General features: G+C 39.4%; 1 non-coding gene across 1 annotated transcript; it reads left to right on the plus strand.

Annotated features, from left to right (window-relative positions):
- Positions 1–1,888: 1,888 nt before the first annotated feature.
- Trnai-uau lies at positions 1,889–2,000 on the plus strand. The gene is made up of 2 exons: positions 1,889–1,926; positions 1,965–2,000. It is a non-coding gene; the product is annotated as a tRNA-Ile (tRNA).
- The last annotated feature ends 21,717 nt before the right edge of the window (positions 2,001–23,717 follow it).

A 23,717-nucleotide genomic window follows, 5' to 3' on the forward strand; every position in this document is an offset into this window, starting at 1 on the left:
TCATTTGACTGCTGCCATGCTGGAGCACCGCCTTTAGTCGACCCCGGGACTTATTCTTTGTAAGCCCAGTACTTATTCTATCGGTCCCTTTTTGCCGAACCGCTAAGTGACGGGGACGTAAACACACCAGCATGCTAGGGGGACAAACACACACACACAAACATATACACACACACTTATATATATACATATATACGACAGGCTTCTATCAGTTTCCGTCTACCAAATCCACTCACAAGGCTTTGGTCGGCTCGGGGCTATAGCAGAAGACACTTGCCTAAGATGCCACGCAGTGGGACTGAACCCGGAACCATGTGGTTGGTTAGCAAGCTACTTACCACACAGTCACTCCTGCGCCTTATTTCTTTATTATTTTTGTTTTAGTTACACTTTTAAAAAATGCGTTCAAAACTGGAGAGCAATGCAAATACGCAACTTCTAAGTCACGCAGTTTCCTTAGGTCTTTGTTGCTTTTGCTTTAATTACACTTTAATAAAGGATATTCCTAATTATGCAAGCTGCGTCAAAATTGGTGCTGTTGGAAAAGAAACGAAAAAAGAAGAAAAATTATGGAGCCAAAAAAGCGGACAAATTTGAATGAGTATAAAGTCCAAATTCGTCTTCAAACCACAACATCTTGGTCAGTATTAGAACGCATTTAACATAAGCTTAATTGAAATAACGCAATAAGAGGAATCTATATACGCAAACCGCGTCAAAAATGGTGTAGGAAGAAGAAACTTACGGAAGGAAAAGTGATCAAATTGAAAAGAGATTAAAGCCTAAATTCGTCTCACGTTATTTTAGAAAAAAAGAATTAGTATAATCTAGCTTTTTCTAAATGTCTAGATATGAGAAAAATAACAATAAAATCAGCGTAAAAACTGATGCAAAAACAAAAAGACGGGGGATCACTCGGCTCGTCCGTCGATGAAGAGCGCGGCTATCCGCTTGAACACCCCGAACGCACATTGCGGCCCCGGGATCTCATCATCCCGAGTCCCCGTCCGGTCGAGAGGTCTATCTTAGGGTGGCGAGCTGGCAGAAACGTTAGCACGCCGGGCGAACTGCTTAGCGGTATTTCGTCTGCCGCTACGTTCTGAGTTCAAATTCCGCCGAGGTCGACTTTCATCCATTCGGGGGTCGATTAAATAAGTACCAGTTACGCACTGAGGGTCGATATAATCGACTTAATCCGTTTGTCTGTCTTTGTTTAGCCCCTTGTGGGTAATAAAGAAATAGGTATTTCGTCTGCCGCTACGTTCTGAGTTCAAATTCCGCCGAGGTCGACTTTTCCTTTCATCCATTCGGGGTCGATTAAATAAGTTCTAGTTACGCACTGGGGTCGATATAATCGACTTAATCCGTTTGTCTCCTCTGTGTTTAGCCCCTTGTGGTTAGTAAAGAAATAGGTATTTCGTCTGCTGCTACGTTCTGAGTTCAAATTCCGCTGAGGTCGACTTTGCCTTTCATCCTTTCGGGGTCGATTAAATAAGTACCAGTTACGCACTGGGGATCGATGTAATCGACTTAATACCTATGTCTGTCCTTGTTTGTCCCCTCCATGTTTAGCCCCTTGTGGGTAATAAAGAAATAGGTATTTCGTCTGCCGCTACGTTCTGAGTTCAAATTCCGCCGGGGTCGACTTTGCCTTTCATCCTATCGGGGTCGATTAAATAAGTACCAGTTATGCACTGGGGTCGATATAATCGACTTAATCCGTTTGTGTGTCCTTGTTTGTCCCCTCTGTGCGTAGTCCCTTGTGGGCAGTAAAGAAATAAGAAAGAAAAACTCTTACGAAGTAAAAAATGCTCAAATTAGAAGTTAATCGCTATCGATATAGATTATGTGTCTTTCATTATCTTAAAATATGACCGATTCACTATCTGCCCCGGTGGCACAATCGGTTAGCGCGCCGTACTTATAGACAGTACCTTCTTTGTGTTATTCACAAAATAGGAGATATGCGGAGGTTGTGAGTTCGAGCCTCACCCAGGGCAGAATTTTTTTTTTTTTTTACATATAAATTTAGTTAATTAAGAAAGTCTTTATATTTAATTATTAATCGGACTTCGTCGTTGGTATTTTCATTAGTTTTGTCTTTCTTGATCAGAAGTTATGTTGTATACAAAAAGGAGAGATGTAGGAATTTGGGAATTGAAAGTAGGAATATTAGATCAGCATGCTTTCTTTTTAATTTTATAAATTATTCACCCACAATATTAGGTGAATAATATTCTTATGGTCAACATCTACTTTTTTCGACAAGCTCTACGCCTTCTGACCAATTCAAGTCTTGGCCAAATTAAATGCGGTTATGTTCATTGAAAAAAGACCAGTGTTCCGTTACACTTTGAGATATTATAATAGAAAATTGACTGTGTGTAAAAATAGTTCCGATAGAACATGTTTCAGACTCGTAGAGCAATACGTAAAAGCATCTTCTAAGCTATATAGTTTGGGTACTTCTTTATGATTTTTTTATTTTAGAGAAAAGAAATAAAATTCTTCGTCAAAATTAGTGTGGCTGTGTAGCAAAAAATTTGCTTGTCAACCACTTCGTTCATGGTTCAGTCCCACTGCGTGCTTTTTTGGGTAAGTGTCTTCTACTATATCCACTGTCCGACCAAAACCTTGTGAGTGGTTTTGGTAGAGGGAAACCGAAAGAAGCTCGTCGTACACACACACACACACACACACAGAGGGTGTGGTGAATAAACTGTCATCTAAATTACGCAAAAATGAAAATAACACTGACATTTCATTTTAACAGATATATTTACTAAAATTACATTAAGATATCTTGAAATACTAAAGAGTAAATTTATTCAATAAAATCGCCATTGGCTTCAACCACGGCTTCCAAACGACTTAGGAATCTCCTGCAACTTTTCTGGATGGCCGCCTTGTTTAAGTTGGTGATGCTGCCATAATACTTGTCTTCAGTTCATCTTTGGTGTTACAAGGAGTTTTGTTGGTCTCTCGTTCAACTGCCTCCACACAATAATCAAAGGGTTACAATCTGGGGAGTTAGGTAGGTGGTCAGATGTTAGGGATGATGTGGTCGCAGAAATTGCCTGACAGCCATGACTGAGTTCTCTTGCTTGTGTGGTATGGTGCAGAGTCCTGTTGCCAGACATAGGGTCTTCCAGCAGCCACCCTCTAGACCCAAGGCAGCGCTACCTCTTCCAGGCACTTAATGTAGGCCTCCCTGTTGAGTCTGAAGACGTGTGGGAAGATGAATGGAGGTAAAACGTCGACATAACTAGAGATCACTTCAAACACCATGATGTTGACTGGATGATTGATTTTTATTACATTCGGTACATGTCCTCAGATTGACACCCAAACACTCTGAAATGTTCATATTGGAGTTTCCGGTGCAAATGCCAAACAGTATGAAACCTCTTCTGATATGGCATTTGGTAAATAAAGGAATTTGATGCCGCTGCCCTCATTTGCGTTTCCTAGTGCAAGTAGGTTCTTTCGGGACTCTAAACAGGAGGTGTAGATCTGTCAGTCATTTTGGGTGGATATTGGAGATCTGTGGGCGCTTGAAACCCAAGCTGTTGCACTATGAGGTCCTGTATCCTGATGGCAATGTTGGGATCATTGGCACTCTGCAGTGGCGTCTCGTTCTACTGTCTGCATAACTTTCAATGCCAAAGTTTTGTACAAATCCTCCCAGGATTTTCCAGACGTATCTTGCATATTTTTCTCGCCTTTGTTCTAGGGAATAGAGTCTTAACGTTTTGAGCCTCTCTCAGGAGCTGACATGTTGCATTGAGACGTCCTTCTTTGTGAAGCTTTGCTGGATTGCTTCGAGTTCCGCCATTAATTTTACACTGTTTGGAGACCATAGTTCCAAGTAGTAGTCTAAACGGCTGAGGACAAATGTCCTACAGAGGACCATCATGAATTCCTGTTCTCTCGTTCTGAAAGTTCTAAGGATCCGACCGGCCAGCCGCCGGCATTTTAATGCCAACTCAGTAATATGCACCTGGAAAGAGGCATCATTACTCATGTCAATGCTTAAGCACGGAATTTGGTTTAGGGATTACAATCCCTCCTGGGCCAGTGTATCCTGTTTGCATTTCATTCAGCTTCTTGTGCTGGTAGTGCAGGGCTTAGAATTTTTCAGCATTAAACTGCACCATTATGTGGAAGTCCTTGTGACTGCGCTTGTCCCCCACCACCTGTGGTGGTGTGTTTACATCCGCGTAACGTAGCGGTGGTTCGGCAAAACACGGGCTTGGGGTCGATTCGTTCTGCTAAATTTTTCAAGGCGGTGCCCCAGCATGGCCACAATCTCAGATTGAACCAAATCTATATATATAAAACTCAACTTGTGTGTCTGTGTGTGTATCTGTGTGTGTGTCTGTGTGTTTAACTTCCTGGCACATCTCCTCCAAGCCAACAAATCGTAGAACCACCAAAAATGGGCCACTTAAAGTTTAGGTGAATGAAAATTGAACTGCGCTATTTCTGTTCCGAAATTCATCTCGCAAGTGCAAAAATCGATAATGTGTTTGTTTAGGCCTTATCCCATGCATTGAATAGTGAACTTTACTCAGTCAGCTGTTTGGCGTGAACTGTGTTCACCACGCGTGCAAGCATGCGTAAATTGCATGAAAAATAAAAAATCAAGATATAAAAACGAATCGCCGTAAACATTGTAGAAATTCGGCAAAGAAATGAATTTTCAGGATGTAGCCCGGAGGGTTTTTTCGTATTAATCGTTTGGACTTTGTGAACACATACCAATTATCTCTATATATAAAGCTGAAGTTGTCTGTGTATGTCAGGTCTGGTAGCCTTCAACTAACACTATCTCCTCCGAGACCCTGCGGCGCAAGTTGACCAAAATTGAGAGTATGATAGAAGAAGGCTTGCTCTTCCTTCCGTAGAAGAAAAAATTCAAATCAGACCAAGTTAACATCAAAAATTATTTACATCAAAAAGATGCTTTTTTTCTATGAAAACCCCTATTTTTTTACAATGTTTTGACTGTCGCCATTTTTCGTGTATTTCAACCAGAAAAATGTTCACGTAAAGAGAATAACAAGCTACATAATGCAAAATTTTTACTTTTCAAAAATTCCAATTGTAAAGCAACGCCGGGTGATACTGCTAGTAAAAGATAAAAGATATACATGCATTTATGTGTGTGCGTGTATGTGTGTGCAGCATGCATCTTTAAATATATATAAATGTATAAGCAAATATGCGTGTGTGTGTGTGTGTGTGTGTGTGTGAGAGAGAGAGAGAGAGAGAGTCTTTCAGCGAGAGGCAGCCGAACTGGTGCCCCGAACCGAAATACATTGAGGTCTTTTGTCTTCACCTAGGTTATGTTTCCTTACTCTTCTCTTACTTTTCTATAAGATAAACAAAAAACAAAATTGCGGGACTAGCAATTGGAAGCAATTGGACATGCATAATAAAGAAAATACGCACGCAGATGTACTTTCTTCCCTTATTAAAGTAACATTCGGTTTTCCAATGAAAATCTTAACCCAGTTTTGATCCGATTTGAAGTATTCGGATATTAAACGTATCAGACTCACAAGTATTTTTTATGCAAATTTAATTCAATGAATTAAGATAGTATGGACAGCAGATAAGTTCGATAACTCTAGCCGTGCATGGTTGTTGGAGTTACTTACCTTGTTAAGTGCATGTGGTATGAGTATGCGTGTGTTTGTGTGTGTATGTGTGTGTCTGTGAGTGTATGTGTGTGTGTAGGTGTGTGCTTGTACTTGAAAATTTATAATTTTAACTTTGCTTTTGTTATTTTGCCCTTATCAAGCAGTCTATGATCAAAAAGTATTTCAGCTGTGACAAAGGCAATTTATCTTGATCTATATAGACCACAGCTCACAGATACATACATACACTTTTTTCAAGATGATGGGACACAATTTTTGAGGAAAATTTTGGTCGCTATTTCTACGAAGTTGAGCAACCACATAGAGGTTTCTGTAGTTTATTTCCACTTAGCAGTTGTATATATGTATGTATGCATGTATGTATGTATGTATGTATGTATGTATGTATGTATGTATGTATGTATGTATGTATGTATGTATGTATATATAGGCGCAGGAGTGGCTGTGTGGTAAGTAGCTTGCCTACCAACCACATGGTTCTGGGTTCAGTCCCACTGCGTGGCATCTTGGGCAAGTGTCTTCTGCTATAGCCTCGGGCCGACCAATGCCTTGTGAGTGGATTTGGTAGACGGAAACTGAAAGAAGCCTGTCATATATATGTATATATATGTATGTATGTGTATGTATATGTTTGTGTGTCTGTGTTTGCTCCTCTAGCATTGCTTGACAACCGATGCTGGTGTGTTTACGTCCCCGTCACTTAGCGGTTCGACAAAAGAGACCGATAGAATAAGTACTGGGCTTACAAAGAATAAGTCCCGGGGTCGATTCGCTCGACTAAAGGCGGTGCTCCAGCATGGCCGCAGTCAAATGACTGAAACAAGTAAAAGAGTAAAGAGTATGTATGTATTTATGTAAGTATGTATGTATGTTTGTGTGTATGTATGTATGTATGTATGTATGTATGCATGCATGTATATATGTATGAATGTATGTATGTATGTATGTATGTATGTATGTATGTATGTATGTATGTACGTATGTATGTATGTATGTATGTGTGTGTGTGTATGTATGTATGTATGTATGTATGTATGCATGCATGTATGTATGTATGTATGTATGTATGTATGCATGTATATATGTATGTATGTATGCATGGATGTATGTATGTATGTAAGTATGTATGTATGTATGTATGTATGTATGCATGCATGCATGTATGTATGTATGTATGTATTATGTATGTATGTATGTATGTATGTATGTATGTATGTGTGTGTGTATGTATGTATGTATGCATGCATGTATGTATGTATGTATGTATGCATGTATGTATGTATGTATGTATGTATGTATGTATGCATGCATGTATGTATGTATGTATGTATGTATGTATGTATGTATGTATGTATGTATGTATGTGTGGTATGTATGTATGTATGTATGTATGTATGCATGCATGTATGTATGTTGTATGTATGTATGTATGTATGTATGTATGTATGTATGTATGCATGTATGTATGTATATGTTATGTATGTATGTATGCATGTATGTATGTATGTATGTATGCATGTATGTATGTATGTATATGTTATGTATGTATGTATGCATGTATGTATGTATGTATGTATGCATGTATGTATGTATATGTTATGTATGTATGTATGTATGTATGTATGTATGTATGTAGTATGTATGTATGTATGTACAGTGGATCGGGAACAAAATTTGCTTAACGGGTGCAATCTCAGGTCCAATTTGTTTTTACAAAGAAGTCCAATTTTTTTCAATCTTAATATCAAAACAAACACAAGTATGATAATATTTATTATTATTATTATTATTATTATTACATATGGAAAACTAATGCTTCAAATCATTCCAAATATTTTTCTATCCTCGCTCATTTTGGCGTTGAAGTTTTCCAAGAGGAGGTCCAAAGTGTTTTCATTGCACAAGTTTTTATGTCCATGCATTACTGCACAGTGTGTCAGACAGTATTGCATCATTGTGGTTCCGGAGTCAGGTCTTCAAACAGCGAAGTGTGCTGAACATTCTCTCACTTGATGCCACAGACATAGGCTTGCAACATGAGGACGTCTTCATCACAAAGGCCGGTGCGTAGTACTTTGAGAAGAAAGGGGATTTGGTGAAGCAAGTTCAATGCATCAGTGACCATGAAAACCGTAGATCCAATTTCTTTGAGAACAGGGGCCAGAGTGTGGTTTCCACTGTGTAGAAAATACACCAGGAAACATGTCTTTTAATCTTTTATAACATCACGTATAACATCAATAAACATGGAATCTTCAACTTTTTTCTGATCTCATGCTGTAGTCTGTATTGGTTGTAAAGCCTAGCTCAAGTATTTATTTCCCCTAGACAAGTAATAATTTGTTGCATGAGGAAGTCTTTAGTGGTATCAAGAAGAACATTCATACCTCAACTGTTCAGTTAATTTCAGGTTGGATATAGCCATCAGGTTAGCTTAGACCAGGAAAATTAAAGTCCCCTACTCATTTGGGATTTGACTAACGAGCGACAAAGCATCTTTGAAGTGATCTCCGTAGTTAGCTGCATCAGCAAGACAATAGGTAATACTTGTAGTGACGTCATTTTCCAGTGTGCGCACACGCAACGTATTTCTTCAGTGTGCGTGTGCGGAGCTGGAACCTTCTGGAACCTTCTGGAAAAGCATAAGGAAGTTCCCTCATGCACATGCGCTAGAGACTGGGGAAGAAAATTCTATCGCGTTCCTTGTTAGCGTCGTTGACTTGAGACACAGCGATAGAAGAGAAAGGACGTATTTTTAAACGTGTGATCAGCCTATTCTCCTGTCCTAGACGCTTAGGATTTGACCTGCTCTGTTGCTGCTGAATTTGTTGTAAGAATCTTACAAACGTTAAAATTCAGCCTTGCTGTGTTGAACTAAGTGGATACCAATATACCAACGTGCTTCATTTGTGAATAAGAGAATAAAGAATCATATATATTTTTAAACTTGCGTTTCGTTCCTGACTGGTAGTTTCTAAAAACAAAAAGGAAGGAAATTGTGTTGCACCCAAGTTGCACCCAAAAAGTGTAAAGAAGCAACCAGTTCCCTTTACATACTTATGATCAAGATGAGATCAATCACATGCATTATTAGTGTATCGCATACTGTGTTGGAGTGGAAGAGAAGGACATTTGTTGCCAGGTTTTCTTGGATGAAAATCGCTATTTCTCCTTGTTTCTGTATTCTGTGGTCAGTCCCGAGTGGTACATAACTTGACGTATGTACTTCCGCATCCAATATGTCTGGGATCAGCTGCGTTTCGCTTAGTGCTACACATATTGTCCTTTCTCACTGCATAAGGTCTCTCTCGCTGTGCAAGGTCTCTAAGATATGATACTTTTGTTTTATTTGTGAAGAGTGAAAGACCTCGTACATTCGGCATTATTATTGAGTTGTGTCGGTTAATGACATCAATGGTGTGGAATAGCAGTGGTTGGTGCTGTGTGAAAGCTAGAAGTTTTTCTTTTTTTTAAATTTCTATTGCTAGATTCATATTCGCTAAGTAAGAATTTTCTTGTTTCGGGAGCGGTTGTTGTAGCCATATATATGAGCTGGCAGAAACGTTAGCACGCTGGGCGAAATGCGTAGCCGTATTTCGTCTGCCGTTACGTTCTGAGTTCAAATTCCGCCCAGGTCGACTTTGCCTTTCATCCTTTCGGGGTCGATAAATTAAGTACCAGTTACGCACTGGAGTCGATGTAATCGACTTAATCCCTTTGTCTGTCCTTGTTTGTCCCCTCTATGTTTAGCCCCTTGTGGGCAGTAAAGAAATATATATATATATGATTATAGTTACATGGTTTGCGGCTGTGGTTTTACTATTGTACCCAGTAGATATCTAGGTGACTTCTAGGCTTCGATAAAAGACTGGACCAACACTGCTACTGTAAGGGATATTTCTACTGTGGATTTGGTGGTGGTTTGTTGTCATGCTTTTACTAGTGCATCGAGTTCCTGGAAGGTGAGTGAAGGGACAGTCACACATCAGAAATTATCTTTTTGTGTTGGAAATAGCAACAGATTTTGGGATTCCAGGTTACATATATGGAAGTTATTAAGTGTGATTAACGTTTAGCGGTGGTGGTGGTGGTGTTGTAAGATGTGTGGTTTAGCGTTGGTTGGTATTGCTTGTGCAAATTGTGAGTCTTGACCCAGGTAGATGAGTGAAGTTACAATAACCGCGTATGCATAGTCTCTCGCATTGAGAATAGCGGCATGTTTTAAGGGTTTCGTGTGTTCATAACTTTATTTTATTTACAGTTGGCAGATTTATCATGGAGCTATCAGACATACATTCAGATTAAGGTGGGCAGTAGCGGGTAGTGATTCTTCACTAATTGGAGTAGTAGTGGTAATGGTGTGGAGGCGCAATGGCCCAGTGGTTAGGGCAGAGGACTCGCGGTTTCGATTCCCTGACCGGGCGTTGTGAGTGTTTTTTGAACGAAAACACCTAAAGCGCCACGTGCCTCATGCAGTGGGTGGTGGTGAACCCTGCTGTACATTTTCACCACAACTTTCTTTCACTCTTTCTTTCTATTTCTGCTGTACCTGTATTGCAAAGGGCCAGCCTTGTCACACTTTGTGTTACGCTGAATCTTCCCTCGAGAACTACGTTAAGGGTACACATATCTGTGGAGTGCTCAGCCACTTGCACATTAATTTCACGACCAGGCTGTTTTGTTGATCGGGACAACTGGAACCCTCGTCGTCGTAACCGACGAAGTGCCATAGAAAAAGTGGTAATGGTAGTCGTAGTACAATAGGATGAAAATGGTGATGATGGATCTGAAAAGAATTTGAGTGACTTGACCATGGAAAAGAACTAGTGACTGTTTTGTTTAATGGGTCATCAATTGTTTTAGTAATGAAGGGTGATTTCCAATGCTGATCTTATTGTCGTTGCTATTGTTTAGTTGTGATAAAAATAGTATCAGTAGAACATGATGGCAATGGTGAGGAAGAGCCACTTATGGTAATCATAGGATATGAGGAAATGGATAGCTAGACTGCGAAGCGCTCTTGATTGCGGAATATAATAGGTCATCAATTGTGCTAGTACTGAGGAGTGGCCGTGATGGTTGCTTACACACACACACACACACACACACACACACACACACACACACACACACACACACACACACACACACACACACACACACACACATTATATGTATAATTTTAATGTTGAGGAAGCTTTAGTTCAGTAATATATCTTCCTAGGAATTTTTTTTTTTGGCGGGGGTAGGGTTCTTTATATATATGTATATATATATATAATATATATATATATATATATATATATATCGAAAGTTTTTCATAGAAGTAAGACAAAATTTTCATGTTTGTTGCACTCAAATGGCTTTGCCAGAATATACGCAGTGAAGCTTTACAATAGCTTTACAATAGTATTTGTATCGACTGCTGTTTCCAGTAAATATTGGTGCCTTGTTGTTCCACTCATCTGTATGTATGTATATATATATATATAGTAAATTCCCCAAAACGAAGAACAAACACCACAAAATACACAAAAAAACAACAACGCGAGGACGTGGTACATGTAAAGTATTAGCAGACACTCAGGGAAGGAAAGAAATGTGGTTTTACGTTTCGAACAAGGCTCTTGTTCAGAAACAAAAGAAGTCCAATAGGAAAAGAAGATGGAGGAAAAAATCACCAACAATTCACATGTGGTTACATTTTCGAAATTGCTAAGATAATCTGGTTCTCGACGGAGGAAAGAAAACTCCGAAAGTAAAGACCTGTCCTTGTTTTCTTTGTATCGTCTATCTGGATGTTTTGTCGTCCCATTTTGTATCACCTAGTTGTCCTGATGTTTTGCGTTCTTGTCCCATTTTGTATTATATATATATATATATATATATATATATATATATATATATGTATATATATATATAATGTGGTGTGTGTGTGTGTGTGCCTCTGTGTGTGTGTGTGTGTGTGTGTGTGTGTGTGCTTGTGTGTGTGTGTGTATTGATAAAAATGGTAAGACAACAAGAGAATAAAAGAGACCTCGATATTATGTAAATAGAGGAATTTATCTGTAAATGTAATGTGACAATTGTTCAGTAGCCATGATAAAACTCCGAGTGCAGGTGAGGTTGTGTACGTTTCAAGTGAAGTTGGATCAGTGTATACTTTTAGGCACATGCACGTGGGTGTGCGGGTGCGCATGTGTAGGTATGAACATGTGCGCTTACGCGAATACTTTGAACTTTTTACCCCCTTACTTTTACTCCCTCCCTTCACTTAGCGGTCATTCAAACAGCTCTTTTGTTTTAATAACAGTCAATCACACAGTAATTTCCCTTTGTATACCGGTCATTTTTCATGGCATTTTTTCTGATGGCCGGATAACTGAAGAGATGGTAGCCTGGATTTACACCTCGGCATCCGAAACTCGGAGTTTTATCATGGCTACCGAATAATTGTCACATATTACAATTACAGATATATATATATTATATATATATATATATATATATATATATATATATATGCATACACATACATATGTATGTATATGAATATATGTATGTATTTATACACACAACACACACACACACACACACACATAAATACATGTACGTATGTATACATATATATATATATGAAGAGTTTTATTGCAAAATGCAATAAATCCATTTTCACTGAATTGAGAAAAATAAGATTCTCTATTACGAATATTTCTTGAAGAGTCACATTCATGATTTTACTTATGATTTCTAACTCTATGAAAAAATCTAGGTATGCAAGATTTCATGGGAAATCGATTCATGTTATTGATTTTTGGTCAAAACGCAATAAATCCATCATGTCCTTTTATTACAGAAGGCAATAAATCCAAGCTGTCCATCATACAGGGGTACTTATTAAATTTCGACATTGTGAAGGTAGATCAGACACACACACAATGCAAAGATTTACACACACACACACACACACACATACACACAAACACACACACACACAATGCAAAGATTGTGGGCAATAGAGCAACCAGACAGATTTACACACACACACACACAATATGTAATACAACATTGCATACACACACACACACACACACTAACACTCGCTCTTTTCCCTCTCATGCACACGCACACAAACTACACACGCGCCGTCCCGCGCGCTCACGCACACATACACACACACACACACACTCACACACACACTCGCATACACACATACTTTATTTTTGTCGTAGCCATAAACTGTTTAACTATATTATTCTAGGTCAATTTAGAATATTAATGCTTCTTACGAGTATTTACATGCATATTTAAGAGTTAATAAAAAAATACCTGCTTCTTTACTAACATTTTCAGTTTTCTACCTGGATGTTCAAATTTGGCCTGACTATTGACAGATCTCCCACCTGTTAGTTATATGTATGTAGTGCTTTCATGAACAAAATTCTAGACTTCTCATGTAACTTGCTATAACTAAAATTTTCAAAGTATTGGCATATGTAAGCCCTCACAGGTTATGTCATAACACGGATCATTGATATGTGATTAGGATTCCAAGAACAAGAAAGAATTTTCATTTATCCCTGATTCAATACACACAGCTTGTGTCAATAGACCAGTTCAATAATGTATTCAGATTCTAATCTTTTATCCCGACAGCCCTGGTAGCCAGCTTGTTTATATGTGGCAGGTAATTGCTTTCCCCCCAAAATAATGACAATGCACGTTGCTTAAATAAGTAAGTTATTGCTATGTCGGGCTGAGACAAACCTTTGTGGTTGAGAGTGAGAAGCGTTTGGTGAGGTTTACGGGTAGTGTCTATTTTTCAATGGGAAGCTCTTTCCATTGGTAAGTAAATTTTTGTACTTTTTCCTCTTTCACTACATATTTTACTTCAACCCTCAAAAAGATTCAACAAAACCCTAAGCGTATGCATTACATATTAGTAAACTGGTATATTGGCCTTGAATCTATGGATCATTTTCTCTCTCATCATCATCGGAAGTGTGACTTTCTCCCTCCCGTCGTGTCCCGTGTATCTCTGAGAGCACGGATGTAGAATGCATCTTCACGAATGCCAATTTCAGACAGCAGCTTTTTCACGTCTATTTTTTGGCTGTCACTGTTGACACCATGTCCAGAACGGCTGCCGTGAATTCTGACCACTTTCTTCCTGTCTTCAAGATTGGCTGGAAACTAGTTCCCGGCATACGTTGTCTTGATTCCTACATGATCATTCTGAAGTACAAGCATACGGATTTCGCTCAGTTTAAATGACCTCTAGGCCCGAACAAAAGCGTGTGTCTCAGATTTGAAGTCGAAAGCAGTTCAGTCTTCCCCATAGATGTGTAGCTGACCCCCTCTGGGTGAGAGACTGTATCTTTTCTCCTTAATTGCTGTTCTACTCTTCCAAATAGTCTGTCCGCAGGAAGGAAGCTGTACCCACGAATTGGGAAGGAATATTCGATTTTCAAATCTTTGAATGTTGATTTCAGCAGGACAGAGATCATGAATAGGACTCAGGTTTTTATTTTGCCCGTAACAACAATCACTGAAAAGGTGCAGATTTCCTTTTTCGGTATCGGTTGTACGTAGGTGTGTACAGAAGCAGTCCTTTAGAGCAGATGCTATCATATTAGAGTCTTTTCTGTTCTTATGCTCCATCCAGGTTTATAAATGCACATCATGTCTGGACTGCTCACTGTGTGGGCCAAGGCGCACAACTATGCCGAACAGATACATGTCCAGCTGACGTGAGTAATATGCCTGGCCTATTGGGGTTTTTGGCAGTACAAGGTTTTCCATCATATCGAAGCATATTGTAACAGAATCGGGCACTAATTGTCCCAACCGGCACTAATTGTCCCAACATGTCATAGAAAACTATAGCTTTTCTCCTGCGTAGAATAAACATTGCAATTTTCTGTTTCTTCTGCTCATCCGTCATGTCTGGATCTTTCATTTCTAATTTGTAGTGTAAGCACGTAGCACACACGTCAGTGGCGGGATGGCCAAAGCCCGATTTGAACTTAGTTCTAAAAATGGAATAGTAGACTGCATAACTAATTTGATCATGATTTTGTTACTCAAACAACTCGGGAATTTTCTTTACAGACAAATCACTCGGTAAGTACTTCCGGCCTGGGGTTCCAAGTCTCCCATAGTGATCTGCCCTGCAATTAAAGCTTTTGACGTGATTCACAACATTTTGATGTTTGCTGAACTTATCTTCATTTCTGACACCTCCTCTCATTTCCCACCGTGATGTGGTGTGCATAGTAACTCACTATGCGGGATACCCGTTCCATGCTTACACCTGAAAAGAGAGCAAAGAAAGATGCTTAGTCGAGGATGAGTTGCAAGTGACATAAAAAATTCACTCCCCAGTTCATATGGGGCTTATCAAGATGGGACATCTTTACATTAATCTATTTTCAAGGCCACCACTTAAAAGGAAATGCGCATAGACCTTTGCCCACCTCTCTCTATCTACTTGTTACTTACTGTAAGTAGTACTTATGAATATTTCAATTTTATCGAAAGACCGTTTAGTAAACGTTACTGGAGTTTATTTTGCTATTGAAACTGAGCAAAATTAAAAAAGTCCTTGTCTAAGTAGCAGAATTATTAAACTTACAATGATTATGTATTAATAATCATACTAGTATATGATAATAAAATCAGTTGGCATAATAATGAAAGTACATACAAGTTCTCATCTTTCAGTTATCACTCGTGTATTTACAGAATCATTAGATCATTGGAAAAACGTCATGCACTATTTCTTTCGATTCTTTAAGTTCTGAGTTCAAATCTCCCCGGGGATAATTTTTGTCTTTTATCCTTTCAGTATCTATAAAATAATGTACCAATCAAGTACCATGGTCGATGGTATTGACTATCCCTTTCCCTAAAATCTCAAGTCTTGTGCCAATGTTAGAAACAATTACAGGTCGTCGTCGACTTACGACCGATTGACTTTACGACGATTGGCGCGCCAGCTCCCGGTAACAATAATAAAAAGTCCAGTTGAAATCTAATGGGTTTAATTTCTTAGAAATTAACCCGTCTACGGATGGTGTCAGCTAATAAACGCTTCCCCTGGGTTTGGTTATCGATCGCCACTGTCTTGGATGACTATCCTGTCACGGAGACATCGAGGCAAACTCGTATTTGTTTATAAAACGTCTGCTTGAGACTCCGAAATTTTTGATTAACGCCAGAATAATAGTATGATACAGAATGCTGTGTGACTTTTACCTGAGATTGTACCTTAAGAATGTAAAAATATAAAACAAAGCTATGTAGGCTTATGTGGAGGCGCAATGGCCCGGTGTTAGGGCAGCGGACTCGCGGTCGGAGGATCGCGGTTTCGATTCCCAGACCCGGCGTTGTGTGTGTTTATTGAGCGAAAACACCTAAAAGCTCCACGAGGCTCCGGCAGGGGGTGGTGGTGATCCCTGCTGTACTCTTTCACCACTCTTTCTCTCTCTCTTTCTTCTGTTGGCCTGCTCGCTTAGCCAGCGGGGTGGCGTCGCTCGAGGGCTAAAACAATGCGAACGCATTGTGACCAGCGATGTGTAGCAACATCTGATGGCCTGGTCGGTCACGTGATCACGTGATGTAGGCTTATAGGCCGACTTACGACCAAATCGACTTACGACCAGTCGGTCGGAACAAATTGTGGTCGTAAGTCGACGACAACCTGTATTTGACTATTTTAACTTCCGTCCCTTTAATTACGGTATTTGTTTCTCTCTCAGTGTTTTTCTATATATTATTTTCTGTAATGTCTGTGGTTTTTAATAAGCTATAACAAAAATAAATAAGGCTTTACTTAAAGTGTAACAGTCCTGTGTTTATTGCTGTTGATGCTTGTCACGGCAAGTTTTGTTACGATTTCGTCCGCTGCTAGTTTCTTTTTTTATTTTATTTTTCTCTATATTTCTCTGTACAACGGTTTCCATGACACATAAACCTATTGTTTTTACGTTTATATTCTTCACTGCTAATCCCCCCCCACTCTTCTCTTCGTCAACCTCATTCTTCTTTCTTAATTGAAAACTGTTTCGCTGACGTCATTAATGCCTTCTGTGGGGGGTGCGGGAAAGAATAAATATCTGAACTCCCCCAAAGAAGGTTGTTTGCAAGGATCTGTGGTTTACTCTTCTACTCTTTTACTTGTTTCAGTCATTTGACTGCGGCCATGCTGGAGCACCGCCTTTAATCGAGCAACTCGACCCCGGGACTTATTCTTTTGTAAGCCCAGTACTTATTCTATCGGTCTCTTTTGCCGAACCGCTAAGTAACGGGGACATAAACACACCAGCATCGGTTGTCAAGCAATGCTAGGGGACAAACACAGACACACAAACACACACACGCATATATATATATATATATATATATACATATATATGACGGGCTTCTTTCAGTTTCCGTCTACCAAATCCACTCACAAGGCTTTGGTCGGCCCAAGGCTATAGTAGAAGACACTTGCCCAAGGTGCCACGCAGTGGGACTGAACCCGGAACCATGTGGTTGGTAAGCAAGCTACTTACCACATAGCCACTCCTGCGCCTTATATATATATTTTCTATGAATGTTGTTACTTTTTATGGTCATTACTAGTAGTCGAAGAATATAAGGCGGCGAGCTGGCAGAATTGTTAGCATGCCGGGCGAAATGTTTAGCGGTATTTCGTCTGCGTTACGTTGTGAGTTCAAATTCCGCCGAGGTCGACTTTGCCTTTCATCCTTTCGGGGTCGATAAATTAAGTACCAGTTACGCACTGGGGTCGATGTAATCGACTTAATACCTATGTCTGTCCTTGTTTGTCCCCTCTGTGTTTAGCCCCTTGTGGGTAATAAAGAAATAGGTATTTCGTCTGCAGTTACGTTCTGAGTTGAAATTCCGCCGAGGTCGACTTTGCCTTTCATCCTTTCGGGGTCAATTAAATAAGTACCAGTTACGCACTGGGGTCGATATAATCGACTTAATCCGTTTGTCTGTCCTTGTTTGTCCCCTCTGTGTTTAGCCCCTTGTGGGTAGTAAAAGAAATAAGTAATCGAAGAATATAATATTGATAAATAAATTCTTTTGTTTGTTTCTCTTTCTACTTGTGGCGAATGTATTCCGGAGAGCGAGGGGAGAGGGAGAGTGAGTGAAAGAAAGAGAGAGAGAGAGATTACTCAACTTTTATTATGCGTGCGCGCGTGGTATGTGTGTGTGTCTAAGCCAACTATGAAAGGATGATGCTAAAGCTGTGAAATTTTGCATGCATTAATTTCAACTCTTCTTATTAATAACTGCTTCTTTTCTTTCTTCCCAGATAAACTGACATCTGGCTATTCAAAGAAAACTTCAAATGCTGCGACTTTACTTGAAAATGAACAAAATTTGGTATCGAGATGCTGCAAGTACCAGCAAAAAAAGAAAAAAATGTGGTGGTGTGATTTAACCCCCACCAATGGCTGATATGGTTGCTACATTAAGAGATGACGCTCTAGTTTTATCAACAATGCAAAAGTGGGCAGACGAATTTAGGAGAGAAAGGGATAGCCTTGATGACCCAACGTCTGGACGTCCTGCAACTGCCACCGTCAAGGAAGACACTGACCGTTTATTAGCGTGTCTCGTGTTGTTATTCGATGTTTAAAGTTAGTGGGTGGCGGTGGAACATAAACGCGATCTTTTACATATATCCCCACGGGAAAAAAAAATCACACAGTGCATCACACACTGTGTGGGTCGTGATATGCTGATACACGTCAGGGAGGAATTCTCTTATCGCATTGACGTTGCCCGTGCTGCAGGTGGTGGCCACATTAGACGCTTGCAAGACAGGAAATAAAAGTTGATTGTGAGTAAATACTTCTGACTTGTGGAAGCGCAATGGTCCAGTGGTGGGGCAACGGACTCGCGGTCGGAGGATCACGGTTTCGATTCCCAGACAGGGCGTTGTGTGTGTTTATTGAGCAAAAATACCTATAAAGCTCCACGATGCTCCGGCAGTGGGGGGTAGGGGTGGGGAACCCTGTTGTACTCTTTCGCCCCAACTTTCTCTCGCTCTTTCTTCCTGTTTCTTGAGTAACGCTGCAATGGACTGGCGTCCCATTCAGCTGTGGGGAACACATACGCTACAGAAACCGGGAAGCCGGGTCCATGAGTCTGGCTAGGCTTGAAAAGGGCGCATAAATAAAAAAAAATCTTCTGACTTAGCTGGAATTTTCTATTGCTTTTCCTTATTAAAACATTGCATAATGAAATCGGTTCATTCTTTTTTAATAACCCTGTATATATACATCTATACACAAACACACACACACATATATATATATATACTATACACACACACATACATATATATACACATACACACATATATATATATATATGTGTATGTGTGCATACGTATCCCCGCCTCGGCCCCACAGGCTACGCACGGGAAGGAAGCGGTAGTGGTTGGTATAGGAGTAGAACAGAATATCACGAAGACAATATATGTTGTTGATATTTAAACCCAGGTAGGTATTCATTGATGAAACCTGTGACAGAAGGCTTTTTCAGTCGCGTACATTCTGTTTTTTTATCTTTAAAATTCCAGACAGTGTATTTAAGGCGGCGTTTTCCAATATGGCCGATTGATTGTTTAAGACTAAAGATGTAAACTGAGGAAAATTTAGCTGTTATTGCTAGGAGGTCGAGATACTACACCTGTGGTTTTCTATTGTTATTGTTTAGCCATATGACAGCTCTGATAAAGTAGGTAGTTCTTTGAGTAAATGCACTCCAGCCAATTGGCGGTTTATGGAGGATTTGGTTACTATTTCTATCTGTGGCTGTGTGGTAAGTAGCTTGCTAACCAACCACACGGTTCCGGGTTCAGTCCCACTGCGTGGCACCTTGGGCAAGTGTCTTCTGCTATAGCCCCGGGCCGACCAATGCCTTGTGAGTGGATTTGGTAGACGGAAACTGAAAAGAAGCCTGTCGTATATATGTATATATATATATATGTATATATGTTTGTGTGTATATGTTTGTGTGTCTGTGTTTGTTCCCCTAGCATTGCTTGACAACCGATGCTGGTGTGTTTATGTCCTTAGCGGTTCGGCAAAAGAGACCGATAGAATAAGTACTGGGCTTACAAAGAATAAATCCCGGAGTCGATTTGTTCGACTAAAGGCGGTGCTCCAGCGTGGCCGCAGTCAAATGACTGAAACAAATAAAAGAATAAAAGATCGAACATTATGTAAAGGATCCGTTGCTAGGACTGTTGTTGATGGTACTGTTCTTTTCTTTGCTTTTCTTTTGGGGGTGGGGGTGGGGGTGTCATATCAAGCTAACAACCTATGGTGCATACGGTAGTCACATACGACATACAGCGAGTTAAAAGACTTCGAAACCCAAGATTATCTGGCAATGTGACAGCAAAAACTTCCTCTAGCCGGGCTTAAACTCTACGAAAAAGAACCAAGCGAGGAAGATATCGCTAGTAATATCAGCTGATCAATTCTTTTATAAAATAATGGCAAACACCTTTACAGGTAGATTTTGTGCTGCAGAGCTATTATGGCATTTGTTATAGCTCTCTTTATTCTGAGTTCAAATCCCGCCAGGATCAATTTAAGCTTTCATTATTTCGGTGTTGATAAAAACAAAAAGTACCAACTCAGAGCAGTGGTTCGGCAGAAGTGTAAGAACATCAAATCGGCTGCCTTGCAGTATTAGTTCCAGTTCTTAGCGTTCTGAGTTCGAAACTTGCCATCACCTGCTTAGGTGTCGGCTACCTCCGTCGCCCAGTTTAATATCACTCGCTAGACTTTGGGTGCATTTAGCGGAGTCTATTCCGTTCAAACATTCGATGGTCTTGCATCATCTTAAGGCAGGAATATACTGGGCAGTTTCCCAGGAGCCTCAGAACCCTAGGAGTTTAATTATGATCTATTTATGCTGTGGCTTGCGGTCAATAAATAAATATTATAGGATCCAATGCATTGATTAGCCCAATGACCATTAATACTACTAAGACAACCCTGGCCAGGTCTTCGGTTTGATGGTAACTTTATACCTCCTACAAATACCGATGGGTTCCAAAGGGTCTTGGATACTGCCTAGAATCTCAAATTTGTAAATAATGTGATGAAATTCTTCAGTTACAGAGGTTGTCCTTACAATTCTTTTAAACTTCTTAGTTAGGATTCCATCTTAACTAAAAGGTTAAAAAATTATATGGACATTGTGATAATCGAATATTTTTGTCTCATTATTTATGTATTTGAGACATTACCAAATGTATATTTAGCAAGCAGAATGCTCTATCGGAATATTTTCTCTTCAAAATTGTTGTTGATATTCTCAACCTATGGTATATGGCCAGTCTGTCAAACTACTTAGTGATATGATGAAATATTAAATTCTTGTGACCAAGTTTAAGTTTTAGCTGAGACCACTGTCTGATACGCGCGTTCGTACATGTGTGTGTGTGAGTGAGTGTGTGTGAGTGTGTGTGTATCCGTATGTGTATGCATGTGTGTAAGGAATTTCATTTGGGCAACAGAGTGATTTAAAAAATATATGTAAAATATAATTTAATTTGATAGCATACTTTTCTGTTAGTTCTCCCCCCCCACACACACACACACATTAGTAATAATTATAAAGACTATGGAAACTTGTTCATCCTCAAAATTTATTTTCTCTTACTTTACAATTACGTGTAGGTCTTAATTATATACGCTGTATTTAATTGTCAAATAAGAGAGAAAAAGTTTCGAGGATGAACAATTCTCCATACTCTTTATAATTATTACTAATATATACTCCAGGCAATATTACAGTCCAGCGAAGCGAACACGGAGTTACGCATTGGAAGAATTCACAGACTGACAACTAATAGTGGTCACAGATTTTAAATACTGATCGATGTGGCTAGCCGTAAGCTGGAACTTTACTGAGAGCCACCGCAGTATCCGCCCGTATAATATACCCCACCAAACTCACACACACACACACACACACACACACATGGGTGTGATATTAAGAAGCTCGCTTTGCAATCGCATAGTTTCGGGCTCATTCTCACTGCGTGGTTGCGTAGTACCTTGGGCAAGCATCTACTATTATAATCCCGAGCCCATTAATGCCTTGTGAATGAATAAGGTAGGTGGAAACAGTGTGGAAACCCGTGATATATATATATATATATATATATATATATATATATATATATGAGTGGCGGTGTGGTAAGTAGCTTGCTTACCAACCACATGGTTCCGGGTTCAGTCTCATTGCGTGGCACCTACGGCAAGTGTCTTTTACTATAGCCTCGGGCCGACCAAAGCCTTGTGAGTGGATTTGGTAAACGGAAACTGAAAGAAGCCCGTCGTATATATGTATATGTATGTGTGTGTGTCTGTGTTTGTCCCCCCAACATCGCTTGACAACCGATGCTGGTGTATTTACGTCCTCGTAACTTAGCGCTTCGGCAAAACAGACCGATAGAATAAGTTCTAGGCTTACAAAGAATAAGTCCTGGGGTCGATTTGCTCGACTAAAGGTGGTGTTCCAGCATGGCCACAGTCAAATGACTGAAACAAATAAAAGAGTATATATATATAATATAAAATCCGTTCTGTCTGTGTGTGTGTGTGTGTCTTCTAGGATCTCGGGCATCCTCCATCCGATTGCGCTCAAAATTGATATGTAGATACCGACGGTATTAGGACGTGTATGAGTCTTGAAAAAATTACAAAAATCGATTCCAGGTAAGAATGCGATCGATAAAGCCGTGGGAACGTGCATTTGTACGCGCAAGTACATCAGCTGTTGCGATCGATACTACTTCACGTACAATATTCTTTACGTTCTACTTTGTTTCATTTCCATTTATTTACGAATATTATAAATTTTATAGGTAAAATATTTTTCTGGGAACGATTCTGTTACGATTTATAACATTACTGCTACGAGAAATTATTGCTCTGCTTTTCGAGTTTTCATTTTACGAGCGACATCCGGGAACAAATTAACTCGTATATCGAAAGATTACTGTATATGTGTATGTGTGTAAATTCACTTAGTGTAAGCAAAATAAGAGATGATGCGTTAAATAATAACTCTTTTACTCTTTTAGTTGTTTCAGTCAGTTGACTGCGGCCATGCTGGAGCACCGCCTTTAGTCGAGCAAATCGACCCCAGGACTTATTCTTTCTAAGCCTAGTACTTATTATATCGGTCTCTTTTGCTGAACCGCTAAGTTACGGGGACATAAACACACCAGCATCGGTTGTCAAGCGATGTTGGGGGTACAAACACAGACACACACACACATATATATACATATATACGAGGGGCTTCTTTCAGTTTCCGTCTACCAAATCCACTCTCAAAGCTTTGGTCGGCCCGAGGCTATAGTAGAAGACACTTGCCCAAGGTGCCATCGCAGTAGGAGTGTACCCGGAACCATGTGGTTCGTAAGCAAGTTACTTACCACACAGCTACACCTACACATAATATATCCCTTTAGCATTTACACCAACCTTATCCGGCCAAAATATTCTCCCTTTTTTTATGTTCAAACTGGTCCCAACCGTACAATACCATTCCAAAAATTAAGAGTTACCTCATCAAAATTTAAAAGCTATGACATAATGCAAAACCATGTGAATAAATATTACTTTTAACAGAATAAAGTGAATACTGAAGGGATATATTTCGTTTTTGGATTTCGTTTGCAAGATTCTTTATATGAGTTCGTGTCGTGTATTGAAGCATATTCTGTTGTGTCTGGGGAGAGTCATTTTCTTTTTGTGCCTTATAATTTAACACACTCACCGGTAAAATTTCCACTTATTTCTTATTTTTATTTTCCTAAAATTTTCATTGCGTCTTGCAACCTTTTCAATAGTTTTATATATATATATATATAATATATATATATATATTTTAATGCAAGATAGTATACTAGTCCCCTAATATTTGATATTCAATAGTTCATCTATTCAATAAGACAATTTTACAATATATACTATTTATACTATATATTCTATATTA

This window comes from Octopus sinensis, linkage group LG4 (genome assembly GCF_006345805.1).
Source record: "Octopus sinensis linkage group LG4, ASM634580v1, whole genome shotgun sequence".
Taxonomy (NCBI): Eukaryota; Metazoa; Mollusca; class Cephalopoda; order Octopoda; family Octopodidae; genus Octopus; species Octopus sinensis.